The sequence below is a fragment of the Gymnoscopelus braueri genome, assembly GCF_963280865.1.
Source record: "Gymnoscopelus braueri genome assembly, chromosome: 5".
Lineage (NCBI taxonomy): Eukaryota > Metazoa > Chordata > Actinopteri > Myctophiformes > Myctophidae > Gymnoscopelus > Gymnoscopelus braueri.
In genome coordinates this window covers 44,028,675-44,046,070 of record NC_137606.1, presented here as the reverse complement: position 1 = coordinate 44,046,070, position 17,396 = coordinate 44,028,675, and the positions used below count along the sequence as shown (strand labels likewise).

Here is a 17,396-nt window from a genome sequence, read left to right as displayed (position 1 = left end):
GGCCCACAATGACAGCAACCCCGACCTTTATCTTGACACCAACAAGGCCCTAGCCTGTTGAAAGTAGGACTACCTTCCCACCACAAGGTGGGATGACCGCCGTGTGTGTTGTATTTTGTTTTGAAAAAAAAAAAACCTTTATATACATTTTGCTTTGGCATTTTATTCTTACACTTTTATAGACATTTTTTCTTTTGCATTTTAGTTTACTTTAAGTCAAAGGTAATTTTGGGTGCAATACCCGCCCAAACGGGCTCTTGTTTTACTGTTATAAAAATCCCAGCATGCGATCTTCCCCTTTCCTCTGGAAAGGCAAGCAAACTAAAACTTTAGCGCATACTGAGTGTGGCCCTACTCAAAACCACCTGTTAGGTTTCAAAGAAAACCCTGTAGGTTCAGTTAGATGTTGGGCTAATGTCTCATTGGCACTATGTTTTTGTTTTTATTCTTTCTCTGTTTTTCTCTTCTACTGGGCCCCCATAGAGATTCAGAACCCCATGTCATACCGTGTAAACACTGGCCTTGGCCAGAGTTAACTCCCCCGGTTCTAGGACACAGACGGTCCTGATATCAGCATGGTTTTATTGATTTCTTTTTGGCCCCATTAGAACCTTCTTAGCCAACAGCCAAGCCCGGCGGGCTAAGAATCCCATAGAGAAAGAACACCTTCTTTCCTCTCTCTCTCTCTCTGTCTGTCCTTTCACCTCTGTGCCCTTACGTAGGATGCATGCCACTAGACTATAGCAATGTCGCCTTAGGGTTATTGCCAAGTCTAATGGTGGCCGCCCTAGAAGGCCAGATGGAATGTGTGCCACGCTGTGTGTTGTCTCCCTGTTATCCAGTCGCTGAGATTCCTATATGCCATAAGACGACCCGGAACCTGCGGTTCGATCCTCTAATGGCCTAGTGGGGGTTTGTAGCCAACGTCTGGACAACCTCTCAACAGCTGGGAGCCAGGCCGGTGGCGTCAGCGAACCTTTAACAACAACAAGGGGCTAAACAAAGCCGTTTGAAGTTGTCCCACCACCATCCACTTCTGATAAGACAACAGATCAGGAAAGGGGGGGAGAAAGCCAGGCCAACCAAATGGCCACACACACACACACACACACACAACTCCCCCCCCCTCTCTCCCTCTCACACTCTTTCTCCCTCTTTTTGAGCGCATCAATCATGAATCATGTTTTCACCACAAAGAAGACATTACACGTGACCTCATGGAGAGACATGCGGACAATAATGGACAATAATGTGAAAATGTAGTACTATGCTGTATTTCCAGATGCTTGGTGTGTAGAAGTGACCTGGGCATGAACCAAGGGGCCCATGGCTGACCTCGGTCATAAAATCCACGGAAGGGTCTGCTTCCCCCCCCCTGTGACTCAGAGTCAGCAATCCCACATCAGATAAAGAATTAGCATAGTAAGGACATTGGACCACATGAAAGGGTTTTAGGGTATATAGATCCCACACGAACAACACTCTTTGCTCAAAGCCGCCAAGGGATGAACCACCCCCTGGCTCTCCCATCACCAACCAACCAGCCTTCCTAGGGCTCTTCAACACGGAACCACCAAGGAGGAGGTCGAGGTCCAGGCCACTGCAACCCGCAGCCGCGGCAAGAGCAGAGACTGATCAGAAGGCCTCCGCTCCACTCATCTCCATCGCACACGCACCCGAGCCGTGAAATGCGCCCTTCTCCAAGAGGACATCACCGCGGTCAACTCGGCGACCCGGCCTCCGCCACCGTCGACGCCAACTCAGTATTGCCTTTGCACTGAGATTCCCGAACTCTGAGACCACTCGCTAGAACCAGTGCCAAGTTGGGCTTTAAAGCGCGCCTGTGTACCTTTCTCCCGAAATCCAGAGTCTCCGGACTCAGGCCCCTATCCAGGGTCTAAAGGTGTGTTGAACCATTTTGATTTGTGCATTAATCTTAAGGCGACGTTACTGTGTTTACAAGAGAATATCTGTTATAGTTGAGCATAGCTCAGAAGGTTTTACAATAATGCATCCCCAATGCGATTCCTTCTTTTACTCTCTGTGACTTTTTCTCTCTCCTGTTTTCTTATCTCCCCACATTAACTCCATACACAACATAAGTTTCTGTTTCCCAAGCGTTGCTTTATAAATACTTGTAACGGTGAAGTCTGAATAAACCCGCTTTATTATAACGTGAAAAGAAGTCTTTTGGTGTCATTTGTCCAACCAGTTAAAATGTATCTCTCTCTGATTAAACAGACATTTATATAAACCTGTCCAAGAACTCACGTTACATTACAGTGACGTAAGATTCAATAATAATAATATATATATATATACCTATATGTATGTATTATTATATTGTAATTGATTCATAAATTATATTTATATGGTTTATGAGCTAATTACGTCCTGTGTTCATATGCTGCGATCTCATCCAGTGTCATGATCATTACAGCTTTCACAGAGAAATATTTTCTAAATTTGCTAAAGCCTTCCCCACAATAACAGAAAGGACACTAGTATAGAGCCCTGAGGGACACCAGGGTCAGCTTGTATATCTGCTATTTTTGAATAGCCAATGAAATCTTAAAATGACACGGATGCGTTCGCGGTCTTAATGGAACCAACGGGACACTTTTACGGGACACATTTTGTAGACCCTCAGGATTTGACAGTGAGAGAAAGAACAGGTGTTGGGATACAGTGTGGACATAGTGAATTATACAAAGACAGAGCAGAGCTCAGGAAAACCACACAAAGACACGGAAAAGATGGAGAGAGCTGTTCAGCCAGGCAGAGAGAGACAGAGACAGAGACAGAGAGAGAGAGAGAGAGAGAGACAGAGAGAGAGACAGAGAGACAAAGTGAAATGAAAAGAGCTATAATTCTCATTCTGATATCATGGCCCTGGGGCCACAACTTCAAATGTATATTTTTACATATTTTAGCCAAAAAACACACACACACACACACACACACACACACACACACACACACACACACACACACACACACACACACACACACACACACACACACACACACACACACACACACACACACACACACACACACACACACACACACACACACACACACACACACACACACACACACACACAGTAACTGATACATATGCATGCATGCATGACACAGAATATACATACTGTATGTGTACGCAAGTGCACATGCACACACGCCATATAAATAAAATAACGGTTCAAGCTCATACACACACACACACACACACACTCTCTCTCTCTCTTGCACAGACCTCCCAGCCACGCCCTGTTCTTTGAAGTTGCAGACCCCAGCAGACTCCAGACTTAACATCTCTCACTGCTCTCATCACATTCACATCTGAGACACAGTTCACACTTACTGTATACTCGCAAAAAAACAAAAGTGCAAGCTGCAAAAATTGCACATATTAATCTTACGAGTACACACTAGGTGTGCAACAGTTAATCAAACGAATCCATTATAAAAAATGATGGCAAATTTTATAAAATTATCTTTTCATGATAGATCCCTATTTTGCTCCGATCTATTGCGACGCGTTTTGAGCTTTTTCACGACACTGTTGTGTGATGAAGTATAGAATAACGCTTAAATGGTTAAACGATTGATTGATATTTTTTTTTATATAATATATTTTTTAATATACGTATATTAAAAAAACACTTTTCTCGATTAATCAAAAAAGTTATCGATAGAATAATCGTTCAAGGACGCCTTCACCCATTTTCAATCTTCATATAATTGGTCCTCACTAATGCTGATGATGAAATAGTACCATTTTCTTGTACTAAGTCTGTGTCTCAGTTCTGTGGACTGTGGACAGTTCGGAAACCAGCATACCAGTGACATCATCGTTAGGAGTTTTTTTTTTTAACTGGTAGGTGGTAGACAAAAATTTGGCAAATCATTAAATATATATATGTTTTTTTAAAGCGATTTTTTTTACTAAAATCTTCGCTTCTGGGGGTCCCTGGAACAAAATATTTTGAGATGGGGGTCCGCGGCCAAATACATATACATTTTGGGGTCCTTGAGTTTGAGAACCACTTACTGTACATAGTAGCATATAAGTGTTTTCAAGTTTTGTAGACATTTTGTAGAATCGGCCTCAGGTCTTAATGGGTTAAAAAATAATGAGATATCAATGAAGATAAGGTTGAAAATGGGTGAAGTGGTCCTTATAGTTGCAGCCCTAGAACACATGCAGTGGTGCTGTGCAGGCAGCCAGAGTGTTGGCACGGCACAGAGCTGTGTCAGTCCCCAGAGGAGGAGGAGGGGGGGGGCTTCCTGTCCTCATTACCTGTCTCTGCTGCACTGTAGTTACAGTCACAGCCGGAGGACAGAACCCACATGACCCCAGATGAAATCTGTGTCATCTTATACCAGTGCCTGTAAGCACTGACTCCTATGAAATGACACAGGCTTACAGGTGTACACTCTCAACACATACAAAAACCCACTAGGTTGAACCGCTTCTTAGTGAAATCGTAGTGTGTGTGTGTGTGTGTGTGCGCGCGCGTGCGTGTGTGCGTGCGTGCGTGTGTCAGTATGTAAATGTTCAGCATTTCCATAGCGCCTTTATCCAATGTGTGTGTGTGATCAAGGTTACTTTATGATTACATCTTGTGCATGGGAACAGAGTACATTTATTTTGCGTGTTGTTTGCTTTGGCAGTGTAAACGTAGGTTTCCTCATGCCAATAAAGCCCCTTTGAATTGAATTGAATGGTGTGTTGCTCAAGGACACTCCGACACGAAGCCAGGAGGGAGCTGGGGATCAAACCAGAGACCTTCCAGTTACCAGACGGCTGCCCTGCCTTCTGAGGCACTGCCGCCTGTGTGCTGTGTGTGTGTGTGTGTGTGTGTGTGTGTGTGTGTGTGTGTGTGTGTGTGTGTGTGTGTGTGTGTGTGTGTGTGTGTGTGTGTGTGTGTGTGTGTGTGTGTGTGTGTGTGGCGCAGATGGCAATATTGAAGTGGGGGCCATGGCCAAACATAAGATTTAACGAGAGAAAGCGAGTGATGGAGAGAGAGAGAGAGAGAGAGCACCTGCTATCTGGTATGAGAGGAGAGGGGGATGGTACTTTTATGCATGAATGGAGAGCAGAACAACCCATGAGAGAGAGACAGAGAGAGAAAGCGAGAGAGAGAGAGGGGCAGAAATAAAAGGTAAGAGGGAAGCAGTTCCCAGTTTCTGTGTAGCAGACTGTTTCAAGAGGGACACACATTTTTAACTCAAATCTTTGCTTCTGGGGGTCCCTGGAACAAAATATTTTGAGATGGGGGGGCATGAAAAAAGTTAGAGAACCACTGATATTATAGCAACATAAGTAAAAGATTAAAATAAAATAAAAACTGTTAAGATTTAGAAGACATTTGTAGAATCCCCAGAAGCAAGGATTTTAGTTTAAAATGTTTGCTTTAAAAAGCATATATATATATATATATATATATATATATATATATATATATATATATATATATATATATATATATATATATACACACACAAAGATTTGCACACATTTTCAAGATAAAAAATAGCAGATCTACAAGTGCCACGCTATGAGCTTGTATATCTGCTATTTTTGAATTGCCAAAAAAAACGTAAAATGACACAGATGCGTTCCCGGTCTTAATGGCTTAACCAGTTCACAGATTGTGTCCATCTTATACATTCATTACATGTCACACACAGTGGGAAAAAGGTCCAAGGTCCATGATTATCCACTTTGTAAAGACTGTGCAAGTTGAACTGCGTCTGCCTGTCACACTGAGCAACAAAACCTCAACCTACAGCATGTCAGCTGACCCGTTTCTCCACATTGGGTTCGGGGCCCACCAGGGGTCCAAACGAACCCTTTACGGGTCTTGAGAGTGTACAAATGGAACAACTAACAAGCAAACCTCCAAACCACCAGTCAGTCACTAGCAAGCAAAGCTCATCTTCACTATAATAACACACAGTAGTAGACTGCCATAGAAACATATCGATTATGATGTTCTCATAAGCAACTGTGATACCACTCCCCATCACTCACACATAAACACACGCACATGCACACGCACAGTCAGCCGCACACGCACACACAAACCTGCTCCATTCAACCATCTGTCCAGCTCTGCCTCTGCATATTGCCCAGAGGGGTTAGTTCAGGCCACAGGGTGGGAAAATGTGTGTAGTATGTGCTAGAGAGAGACACAGAGAGAGAGAGATGGAGAGAGAGAGAGAGAGAGAGAGTGTCCTCTGGAGCATATGTGATGCTTGTATAAACGTACAGAATCAATTTGGCGCCCTACCCACTGAGGTAATCTAGGCACCCTCTACCCTCATTCCCCTCTCTCTCCCCCCCTCTCTCTCTCTCTACATACCTCTCTCTCTACATCCGTCTCTCTTTCTGCCTCTGTCCTCTAGGCCTGTCACAATTATTACATAATCGTCTACTCGCAATTATTTGAGATAGTCGCAATTATTTTGCCTTATGGTCATAATCGTTTCCATGTTGGAAAATCGTCATATTTTTTCAAACACTTTCAAAAAGTAGTGGAAATAGCATGTTTTTATACACTTATTACATTTGTCAGTCATTTCTTTTTATTATTACTAGGTTATTTGTCACATCTGCCCTGTGCAACTTCAAAGCCTAAAAGCTAAACAGAAATGTAATTTTTATTCATATGTTCCAGTGTTCAACGACGAAAACACAATTCAATTGTTAATCGCAATTATTTGTGACAATTAATCGTCATGTAAAATGTCAGAATCGTGACAGCCCTACTGTCCTCTCATCTCTTTTTGCCTCTACGTGCTGATCTCTACACGCATCGGTGGCACAACATGGGTAGAAACTGATCCAATCAAAAATCACTGATCAATTTAACTCATGTCTCCTCTCAGTTTCTGCCACCTTAGGAGGGGATTAGTTACATGAACTTGACCTCTTTGGTTCACCTATAGGTAGATCTGCTATTTTGGTGTAGAGAGGGGAAAATAGCAATCTTTATAATCTTCACCAATAAGCAACTATACTGCACAACAAGAACGGTGTAGGTGTGCGTGTGACTGAGACATTCGCCAATTTTTTTTTTTTACATGCATAGATCATCAACTCGATTTGTAATTATTGACTGTATTGTGGATGTTTTTCGCTGAAAATGGACGATCGACAAGCTCACAACACGTTGCGACGCGTTGTGAGCTTTTCCATCACCTATTTTCAGCGAAAACAGAAAATACACTAGTATAGAGCCCTGAGGGACTCCGGTGTGTGTGTGCACGAGTCATTTTACGCGCACGTGTTTCCCCTGAACGCAGATGTGTGTCATCAGTGACATCACTGCAATAGTTGAATCATCCGCGGCTGTGATTGGTCGGTGTTGAGTCAGTGCTTGTGATTGATTGGCTGTTAGACCAGGAACAGATAGGTTTGACAGGAAACAGAGGTGCAGACGGGCCAACGTACCAGGAAGTAATAATGTAGGTTGAGCGAAGGAACGAAGAGGGAGAGAGGGGAAAGAGAGAGATAAAGTATGAAAGAGAGAGAAATGTATTAGTATTCTCTGGTATTTCTATATACACACAATGGTTTACCTGGGTATTTAGATGCTTTATTAGCAACATCATGTAACATTCATGATAATGAAGTACATCGTCTCTGTCGGATGGAAACCTCATATGTCCTAGTAAACTGTGACTTTCAACAACAGCAAAAGTAGCAGATCTACAAGTTCAAAACGCGCCGCGTTTGGAGCTTGTGGATCTGCTACTTTTGTGTGACGCTGTAGTATGATCAAGTAGGGTAATGATTCACGAAAAAACGCAACAAGCTAAAATATGGATAGGAGGTTTCTGCCTGACAGCGACGATATTGAATGTGTATATATGAGAGAGAGAGAGAGAGAGAGAGAGAGAGAGAGAGAGAGAGAGAGAGAGAGAGAGAGACGATATTGAATGTTGTTTGTTTTTGAATTGTATGAGAGAGAGAGACTGAAAGGAGGGTAAAAGAAACAGAAAGATCGAGGCCTAGAAATTATAAAATGCAAAATAAGGCAGATATTGAGAGAGAGAGTAGGAAATAGGGGTGTGCCGATATATCGTCCCGCGATATATCGAGATACGTTTTCGTGACGATATGTATCGTTTTGTAAAAATAAATAAATAAATAACAATTGCAATAATAATAATGCAAAAACAGAAGTATCTGCTTGACATTAAAAAGCTAATTTTAATCCCAGAGTTCTTTGCAGAGCTGTGACGCGTTCATCTCTTTCTTATTAGCTACTAATAGGATTAATGCCAAAGTACACTGAAACATATTACACACACACACAAAGCATGCGCTCACGCATGCACCATAACACATACGTATGTGCACATGCACTGACATCAGTCATAAAAATGATGGATACAAACACTGTAAAACGTGTAAGCAAAGCAACACATACATCCAATGAAGGACAACACAGACCCATACATGCCCACACACACACACACACACACACACACACACACACACACACACACACACACACACACACACACACACACACACACACACACACACACACACACACACACACACACACACACACACACACACACACACACACACACACACACACACACACAAAATCAGTGTGCTGGAATCTCAATGATGCAGCCCTGAGGAGGGTTTTACAGTCTTTTTAGTACAAAGCTCTTTGCACGTGTGTGTGTGTATATGTGTGTGTTCCAATACAAAGTCAGAATCCGAGATTACTTGTGAGCTACTAATGGTGTGTATGTTTGTGGGTGTGTGTGTGTGTGTGTGTGTGTGTGTGTGTGTGTGTGTGTGTGTGTGTGTGTGTGTGTGTGTGTGTGTGTGTGTGTGTGTGTGTGTGTGTGTGTGTGTGTGTGTGTGTGTGTGTGTGTGTGTGTGTGTGTCTACTGTATGTGCATGTATGTACTTGACTCCCAGCACATGCGTGTGTTTCATTGCACAAGGAGTATTCATGATAACAACCAGACTTTCAAGAGTTGTGCGTGCGTGCGTGCGTCTCCTGGGTGTGCTGCGAGGGTGAGATCACAGGAATCCTACATGCTCATCCAGCAGAGAGATCATCACACTTTCTCTCTATTTTTATATTTTATCGCCTTCTCATTTTATCACCCAGTCCAGTCTCTTTCTGAAGCCTGATTCATACTTATAGTTGCGTGCCGCTGTCGTGCTCAGTAAATAGCAGATCTACAAGCTCACAACGCGTAATGAATGTGATGCGTTGTGAGCATGTATATCTGCTAGGGGTGTGCCGATACACTAAATTCACGATACGATACACGATATTGGGCTCAAAATATCGATACAATATTATTATTTTCAAATGTTTTCCCAATTATTATCAACATTGGCCATCATCTTCAGTTTAAAAGTGCTTTATTTATAAACCACATAAAAAAAGTGTTTTACACACAAAAAGAAATACAATTATACAAGCTTAAGGAACAAGTGAAGTGAGTTCTCACTATAAACCCCTTTGTTTCAGAGGACATACACTAAGTATGGACACTAATGACAAATATAATATAAATACTGCATAAATATAAATTCAACTAAAATCGTAGTCATATTCTTGTCATCTGGACTTTAAGTGTAGCCTAGTTATTAACAACAGCTTGAAAAAAAACTATCTATAAGCCAGAGAGGGTCGCTTGTAAAAAATATATGGCTTTGATGCTATAGATTAGATGTAGGCCTATTTGACAGTGCAGAAACATAATTACCTTGATGCATGCAACATTAACGAGCGTCAAACGAGCGTCGGCTGGACACACCTGCCCTCTGCAGTGCTCTAAACTGAAAGTGACTGGAGTCTCATTTCTCTCCATAAGCCCTTGAATATGATGGAGTATGATTAAGGATTACTGTGATTATGGTAAACTCACATTTCATAGGAATACGACAAAAACAAAAGAATCTCCATGAATTCAAGGCTTCATGGGTTGTGTAATTAAATTGATATAAAATAAGTTATTTTTGGGGGTGAACTACTCCTTTAACTCTCTCGCTTCTTTTTTTTCTGGTCTTCCCTCCATCCTCCTCATCCCTGTGGTCTCGTGCTTCCACGCTTCCACTCTTCCATCACATCGTGTCCCTCCCCGTGTGCCTTTTCACCAAAACAGTCCATCCATCTTTCCTTTGTCTCTGCCATTGGAATGCATTCTCTCACCAGAACGCTTTTGTTCATCGCATGCCTTCATAGGCCCCCTTATCTCTCTCCCTCTTCCCCCCTTTCTCTCTCTCTCTCTCTCTCTCTCTCTCTCTCTCTCTCTCTCTCTCTCTCTGTGTGAGAGAGAGAGTACTGTAACTTTCAATCACTTTCTCTCTCTTTTGCTCCATTCAACTATGATGTCATGTCCTCCTCCTCCCCTCTGGTGTTCACTCTCTCTCACTCTCTCGGCAGTTTTTGATGCTTACAAACTCCTCCGCTAGCAGCTATTTATTGTGACTGTGTCACGTGCATGTTCCTGTGTGTGTGTGTGTGTGTGTGTGTGTGTGTGTGTGTGTGTGTGTGTGTGTGTGTGTGTGTGTGTGTGTGTGTGTGTGTGTGTGTGTGTGTGTGTGTGTGTGTTTCACAAAAAGCGAAACATTGTGTTTGTGAGAAACTGTGTGTATTCATCCATGAGATCAGAGAGGGAGGGGGGGGGGGGCTGGAGGGGTGGAGAGGGCGGTGTCAGGGAAAGATGGAGAGAACAAAGTGAGAGAATAAAGAGAATATAAAAGAGGCGGCACAATGGCCGTCTGGCAGGATTGTAGCGGAACCATAACCGACCCCAAAAAAAAAATGTTTGAAACTTTGAAATCAATGCCTCTCTCTCCCTTCACTACCAAGGTATAATAACGTATAGGTGTTCCAGGTCTAAAGAGAATATCATTGTTGTTAGAATAGATTTAGTGTAGAATTTAGTGTAGAATAGATTTAGTGCAGAATCTTACAGATACAGTAGACACACTGAAACCTAATGATCTGTATATAACCGTCATTCTTATACATTCTCTCTCTTCTAGCTGGTGAAATAATAGTGAAATTAAACTATTCAATAATTTTACTGGGGACCCCCCCCCAATAAGGACCCTGTGGGTCCCCGGACCCCACTTTGAGAACCACTACAGTAGAGAGAGAGACGGAGACATGACACAGGTCATCAAACTGGAGACACCGTTTATGTGGTACACATGCACTTTATTGCACTATAGCTCTCTGTTGGGTGGAAACCAAAACAGTTACTACTTTTGAGGATACAACTGCAAAAGTAGCAGATCTACAAGCTCAAATCGTGTCGCTTCGCACCACGTTTCAAGCTTGCAGATCTGCTACTTTTGATGCTTTTGTGTAGTTTTGACGCTGTAGTATGATCAAGTATAGGTCGTTAATTTACGAAAAAACACTACAAATATGGAGATAAGAGGTTTCTGCCCGACAGCAACAATATCCACACAACACATGCACTAGCATACATGCACACATGCATGTAGTGTGGAATGTGGATGGGTTCACAGAGGGAGAAAGGAGTTCATGTTTAAAGAGTTGAGAGTTAAAGTGTGCATGCATGCAAAACGAATACCCAACAAGAGGGAGAGAGAGAGAATATTGTTGGAAAGTACTAGAGTATTTCTGAGGAATTGAGTGATACAGTATGTACGTGAGGTTAGAGGCGAGGTGTGTGTGAGTGCACACACGCACGTGCATGTGTTATGTACTTGTCTTTTACTGCATGTGTGTGTTACTGTATGTGTTACTGTATGTGTAATGTGACTCTCAGAGGGGTAGGTGGATCTCGCCTCAGCCCAGCCCTGGAGACCGAAAATAATACTCTCCAACACCATACACCCCATATCTCTCTCACACACACACACACACACACACACACACACACACACACACACACACACACACACACACACACACACACACACACACACACACACACACACACACACACACACACACACACACACACACACACACACACACACACACACACACACACACACACACACACACACACACACACACACACACACGTTCAAGTCCAAAGTAAACTAGTGGGCGTGGTCTTGTGAGTTACCTCACCGCTCAACTACTCTCTCCTCATATGACATCCATTATAAAACACACACACACACACACACGCACACACACACACACACACACACACACACATTTAGTAACAATGTTACTAAATAACAATTATTATTATTATTATTCACAAAATACATCAAAACTACATAGTGAATCGAGTTGTAGCAATTACATGTGCATGCACACAAAGTCGTGCACGCACAGCGCACACACACTCTCAGGTGTGCATGGGGGAGGGAGTGGTTTCTGTCTACCAGCTGTCTGAGTGACTCCACCCACCACCTCCCAAGCCCAAGCTAAACGACCCCATTGCCATGGCAACGACATAAATAATGCAGGTCTCAGTGCACGCTGGGAAGCATCAGCCTTCCAGGGAGGCAGAATCACATTATTTTTATTATTATTACCTGCTTATATAACGCATCTAGGGCTGCCCCATTATGGGAAACATCCTTATCACTATCACTGTGGTCAATATATTGAGATCACTATTTAACCCCACTACTCATCGACTCATCATGAATTTCATCGCTGTCAGGCAGAAACCTCATATTTCCATCCATATGTTTAGTTTTTTCGTAAATAAATGCCCTACTTGATCTTACTACAGGCGTCACACTAAAACATCAAAAGTACAAGATCTACAAGCTCGAAATGTGGCGCAAAACCACATTTCGTGGCATTAAGTTACAAGTTAATTGAACTTAAAGTAAAAACAATTATTGTTTTGGTCAGAGACCTTGTCATGAATTACGACCTTTATCTGCTTGACCCAGTACATACATGCGGAAGCATAATTGATACCCTTGATACGATGATCATCAACTACTTTATCAGATAGACTGACGTCTGTGCACAGTGATACGAGATGCATGTTCAATTCCTATCCAATCTGTTCTTGTCCTTGTCTCATGTCTTCTGGTCACGTCATGTGTCCAATAACTAGTTATTGACATGACAGAAATTGTTTATCTTCACTGCTGATTTAAGTCCAAAGTCCAAATTCTCCATTTCCCAACTGTATTATTCATCATGATCAGCACAGATGTGATCTGTGAGATCAGTATTGACGTGAATTAAAAGCAAACTTTCCAACAAGAACGGATTATTTCCACAGATCACAATCTCTCACAGAGTGGATGCAGTTTGTTAGGGAACAGGTTTCTCTACCGATGTAAAATGTAGACTGACGCAACTTGACGAGGGTTCCCTCCAGTTAACTGTTAATATTGATACTGAATACCTAACTGCTGCATATGGAAGCATCAGTTGATCTTAAGAGAGGATGGGACAAGTCTGACATTTTTGGGACAGAACCGTATTTGCAGTGCAATTCCCAACCAACATACACGTCAAGCCAGCTTCTCTCACATGTGCTAAAAAGAAACCTCACACTTGCTTCAGTTAGGCAAATGTGAGTCTTCCTACAGTATGTGCTGACTTTAATCTGTAGCTTCTCAATCTAAAAATTGCAACTTCTTCCATTATGTAGTGTATAAATGTATTGCAGATCGATTGCAGAACATACAAATCTTATCTATTCCATTATTTACAAAAGGTGACGCACAGAATTATTACTTTTGCTGTTACTATTTGTTAGCTACTATTGTCAATATGACATCAAAACACTGATGCAATACAAATGTACTTATGTAAAGAAATAATATTAACCTAATTGTGTTCATGGTTTTTATACATAGTTTTAAGGAAAAGTCATCCTTAAAAGTCATAATGTCTGCCCCCCTGGTAACAACATCTTTCAAATCAGGCACCCTTAAGACTATTAGTTCAATATCAGGGTTAAAAATAATACAGACCAAGTATAAAGCCCTGGGGGATACCAGTCAACTACGGATTAGGGTTTAAGTGGATAAATCACTGGCTCAAACGCTACCTATCCCTGCCAAGGAACGATTGAGCAAGTAGTCCATGAGCCAGACAAGATTTCATTATCGAAAGAGTGGGCAAAACCATACCTATATTAAATTGTTCATAGGGTCAATACGAGTAAATAAATATATGATAACCTTTCCACAGGAGCAGCTTTTTCATGGTTATCACACATTTTCCCCATACGTACATGACAGGTGAAAAAATGACAAAATGTAAAAAAGAGTTATCATAATGAAACTTCCTGAGTTGATTACTTGCATGAAGACAATGATTTATCGTATTACAAGTTTTCTGAAATTGCATATTTAAATATGCAAATTAGGCATTAGGAAAATATGCCTGAATTTGCATAACTTTCCAGAATCTACTTTGGAACATTGGACAAAGCCAGAGTCAACATTCTTATTTCATTTTGTTAAGATGTTGGAGTCAAAGGTTTTTAACAAGCGAATATTCAATATCTGGCTCAATTTTGGGGCTCTGGCTCATGGACTAAATGCCTAATTTGCATATCTAAATATACAATTTCAGAAAACTTGTAATACGATAAATCATTGTCTTCTTGTAAGTAATCAACTGGGGAAGTTTCATTATGATAACTCTTTTTTAAATGTTGTCATTTTTTCACCTGTCATGTACGTATGGGGAAAATAACAAAATGTGTGATAACTATGAAAAAGCTGCTCCTGTGGAAAGGTTATCATATATTTATTTACTCGTATTGACCCTATGAACAATTTAATATAGGTTTGGTTTTGCCCACTCTTTCGATAATCATTGCTCAATTTTGGGGCTCTGGCTCATGGACTAAAGGCAATAAACCAACAACACAGGACTGGAACTACAGCACTACTAAAGTGGAGTGAGGTTAATAACTTTTTACCTTTTAATTGTCCTGTCCGGGTCACTCTTCTCGGAGAAAGAGAACGCAGGGGATCCAATGATCAGCCTGAAACAGAGAGACACAAGGAAGGTGAGGTGAGACAAAAAAAATGGAGGAGGGAGAGAGACAGAGAAGAGAGACATGAAGGTAAGAGGATGAGCGAGAGAGAGCAAGAGAGAGGAAATATCACATTAATCAGTCACTTCCTGTGTGCCAGTGACTCGTCATTTGACCATTTGATGCCATTTCCCAACGTTAAGGGTTTCATTCCCACTGTAAAAAACTAGAGCACCATGAGGCTTGATTCATGGTTTCAGCTAGAGCCTGACGGTGGGCCGATATTATATATCTGCCCAATATTAGCATTTTTTGACCATTTGGTATCGGTAGTCAAGGACGATATATTGTCGATACGTTATGTGTGGAGCTTTTTAAAAGATTTTTAACACAGACAAAATATTTAATTTAGAACAGTATACATTTAGATTGACACCCGTATTTAAAGCCATTTATTATCTTTATGTCGAATAATTTTTATAGCATGCTTATAGCACTCAATGTCATAACATTACCAACTTGAGGTGATGACACTGTTTGCTTTGATATATATACCTAGTTAATGACAGCTCCTGCTCAGCTAACTGGCTGGCTAAAGCTAGTAGCTTGCCTGAGAATTCTCTGCTAAAGCCAAGGATAGCTAGTTTGTTTGTTTGTTTGTAATTAGTAAGCTATCTTAATATTTCAGTGACTTTACAACAGTGCAAATTGACCATGAATAAATATTTAATAAAAAGGTTTTTATTTATTTATGAAGGCAGCTTTCTGAGTACCATGGCACAGTTATATTGGCGCAAAATACATTCAATTTTCATTCCAGCTCAAAATGTATGCTTCATCTATCTTACATGTGATGCATTACATTTTCCAGCAGAAGAATCAGTTATTCACGACGTCAAGTCACGTGGTCGCATGACAAAATATAAAACAGCCCTTAACGGGCTATTACACACAAACCTGGTGGTTCACACATGTCTATTAGTGCTGCCACGGCTAAAGCCCACAGTACCTGGGCAACAGAGAAGAATCCATAAACCAAGCCACTGTTGTATATAATTGGCACTTCCTGGTCGACCATTCAGCCAAATCCTCGACAGAAGGATTTGTTATGAAGGACAAAGTATTCCAGGCACTTTCCTGAATTACCACAGCACTACGGTGCCATGCAGAATCTCAGACCTACAAATCAAGCTGTGTGACAATTAATAATAAATGTTCCATTTTATTCCAACTGTGTAGTGAACATTTTTCTAGCACAAAGGAAAAACAATACAGAAGCCACACTCTCTCCCCTTGTATGTATCTGTCTCTTTATCTCTCTCAATCTACATGTATCTGTGCCTCTCCTCACGTTCATATTACTTAACCTGTTGTTCATCATCTTTCTAGCTTTCTCTTCACCATCAATAGTCCGTTTAACTTCTGTCCCCAGCCGAGAAAGGAAGGAAAGCTGAGAGGGAGACAGCGTATAGGAGAGACAGACGGTAGGAAAGCTGAGAGGGAGACAGCATAGGAGAGACAGACGGTAGGAAAGCTGAAAGGGAGACAGCATAGGAGAGACAGACAGTAGGAAAGCTGAGAGGGAGACAGCGTAGGAGAGACAGACAGTAGGAAAGCTGAGAGGGAGACAGCGTAGGAGAGACAGACAATAGGAAAGCTGAGAGGGAGACAGCGTAGGAGAGACAGACGGTAGGAAAGCTGAGAGGGAGACAGCATAGGAGACAGACAGTAGGAAAGCTGAGAGGGAGACAGCGTAGGAGAGACAGACGGTAGGAAAGCTGAGAGGGAGACAGCGTAGGAGAGACAGACGGTAGGAAAGCTGAGAGGGAGACAGCGTAGGAGAGACAGACGGTAGGAAAGCTGAGAGGGAGACAGCGTAGGAGAGACAGACGGTAGGAAAGCTGAGAGGGAGACAGTGTAGGAGAGACAGACAGTAGGAAAGCTGAGAGACAGACAGCGTAGGAGAGACAGACAATAGGAAAGCTGAGAGGGAGACAGCGTAGGAGAGACAGACAGTAGGAAAGCTGAGAGGGAGACAGCGTAGGAGAGACAGACGGTAGGAAAGCTGAGAGGGAGACAGCGTAGGAGAGACAGACGGTAGGAAAGCTGAGAGGGAGACAGCGTAGGAGAGACAGACAGTAGGAAAGCTGAGAGGGAGACAGCGTAGGAGAGACAGACAGTAGGAAAGCTGAGAGGGAGACAGCGTAGGAGAGACAGACGGTAGGAAAGCTGAGAGGGAGACAGCGTAGGAGAGACAGACGGTAGGAAAGCTGAGAGGGAGACAGCGTAGGAGACAGACGGTAGGAAAGCTGAGAGGGAGACAGCATAGGAGACAGGCAGTAGGAAAGCTGAGAAGGAGACAGTGTAGGAGAGCCAGACAGACAATAGGAAAGCTGAGAGGGAGACAGTGTAGGAGACACAGACAGTAGGGAAGCTGAGAG

At 42.2% G+C, this 17,396-nt stretch overlaps 2 protein-coding genes across 2 annotated transcripts in view; one reads left to right on the top strand and one right to left on the bottom strand.

The window, feature by feature from the left end:
- aamdc (adipogenesis associated, Mth938 domain containing) overlaps positions 1-17,396 on the top strand; it is a 282,823-nt gene that overhangs the window by 166,766 nt on the left and 98,661 nt on the right. The window lies entirely within an intron of this gene.
- Positions 1-17,396, bottom strand: part of pak1 (p21 protein (Cdc42/Rac)-activated kinase 1) — an 80,559-nt gene that overhangs the window by 51,021 nt on the left and 12,142 nt on the right. Inside the window, exon 2 of the mRNA XM_080427873.1 lies at positions 14,899-14,964. The gene's annotated coding sequence lies outside the window, so the exon portion shown is untranslated. The remainder of the gene's footprint in view (positions 1-14,898; positions 14,965-17,396) is intronic.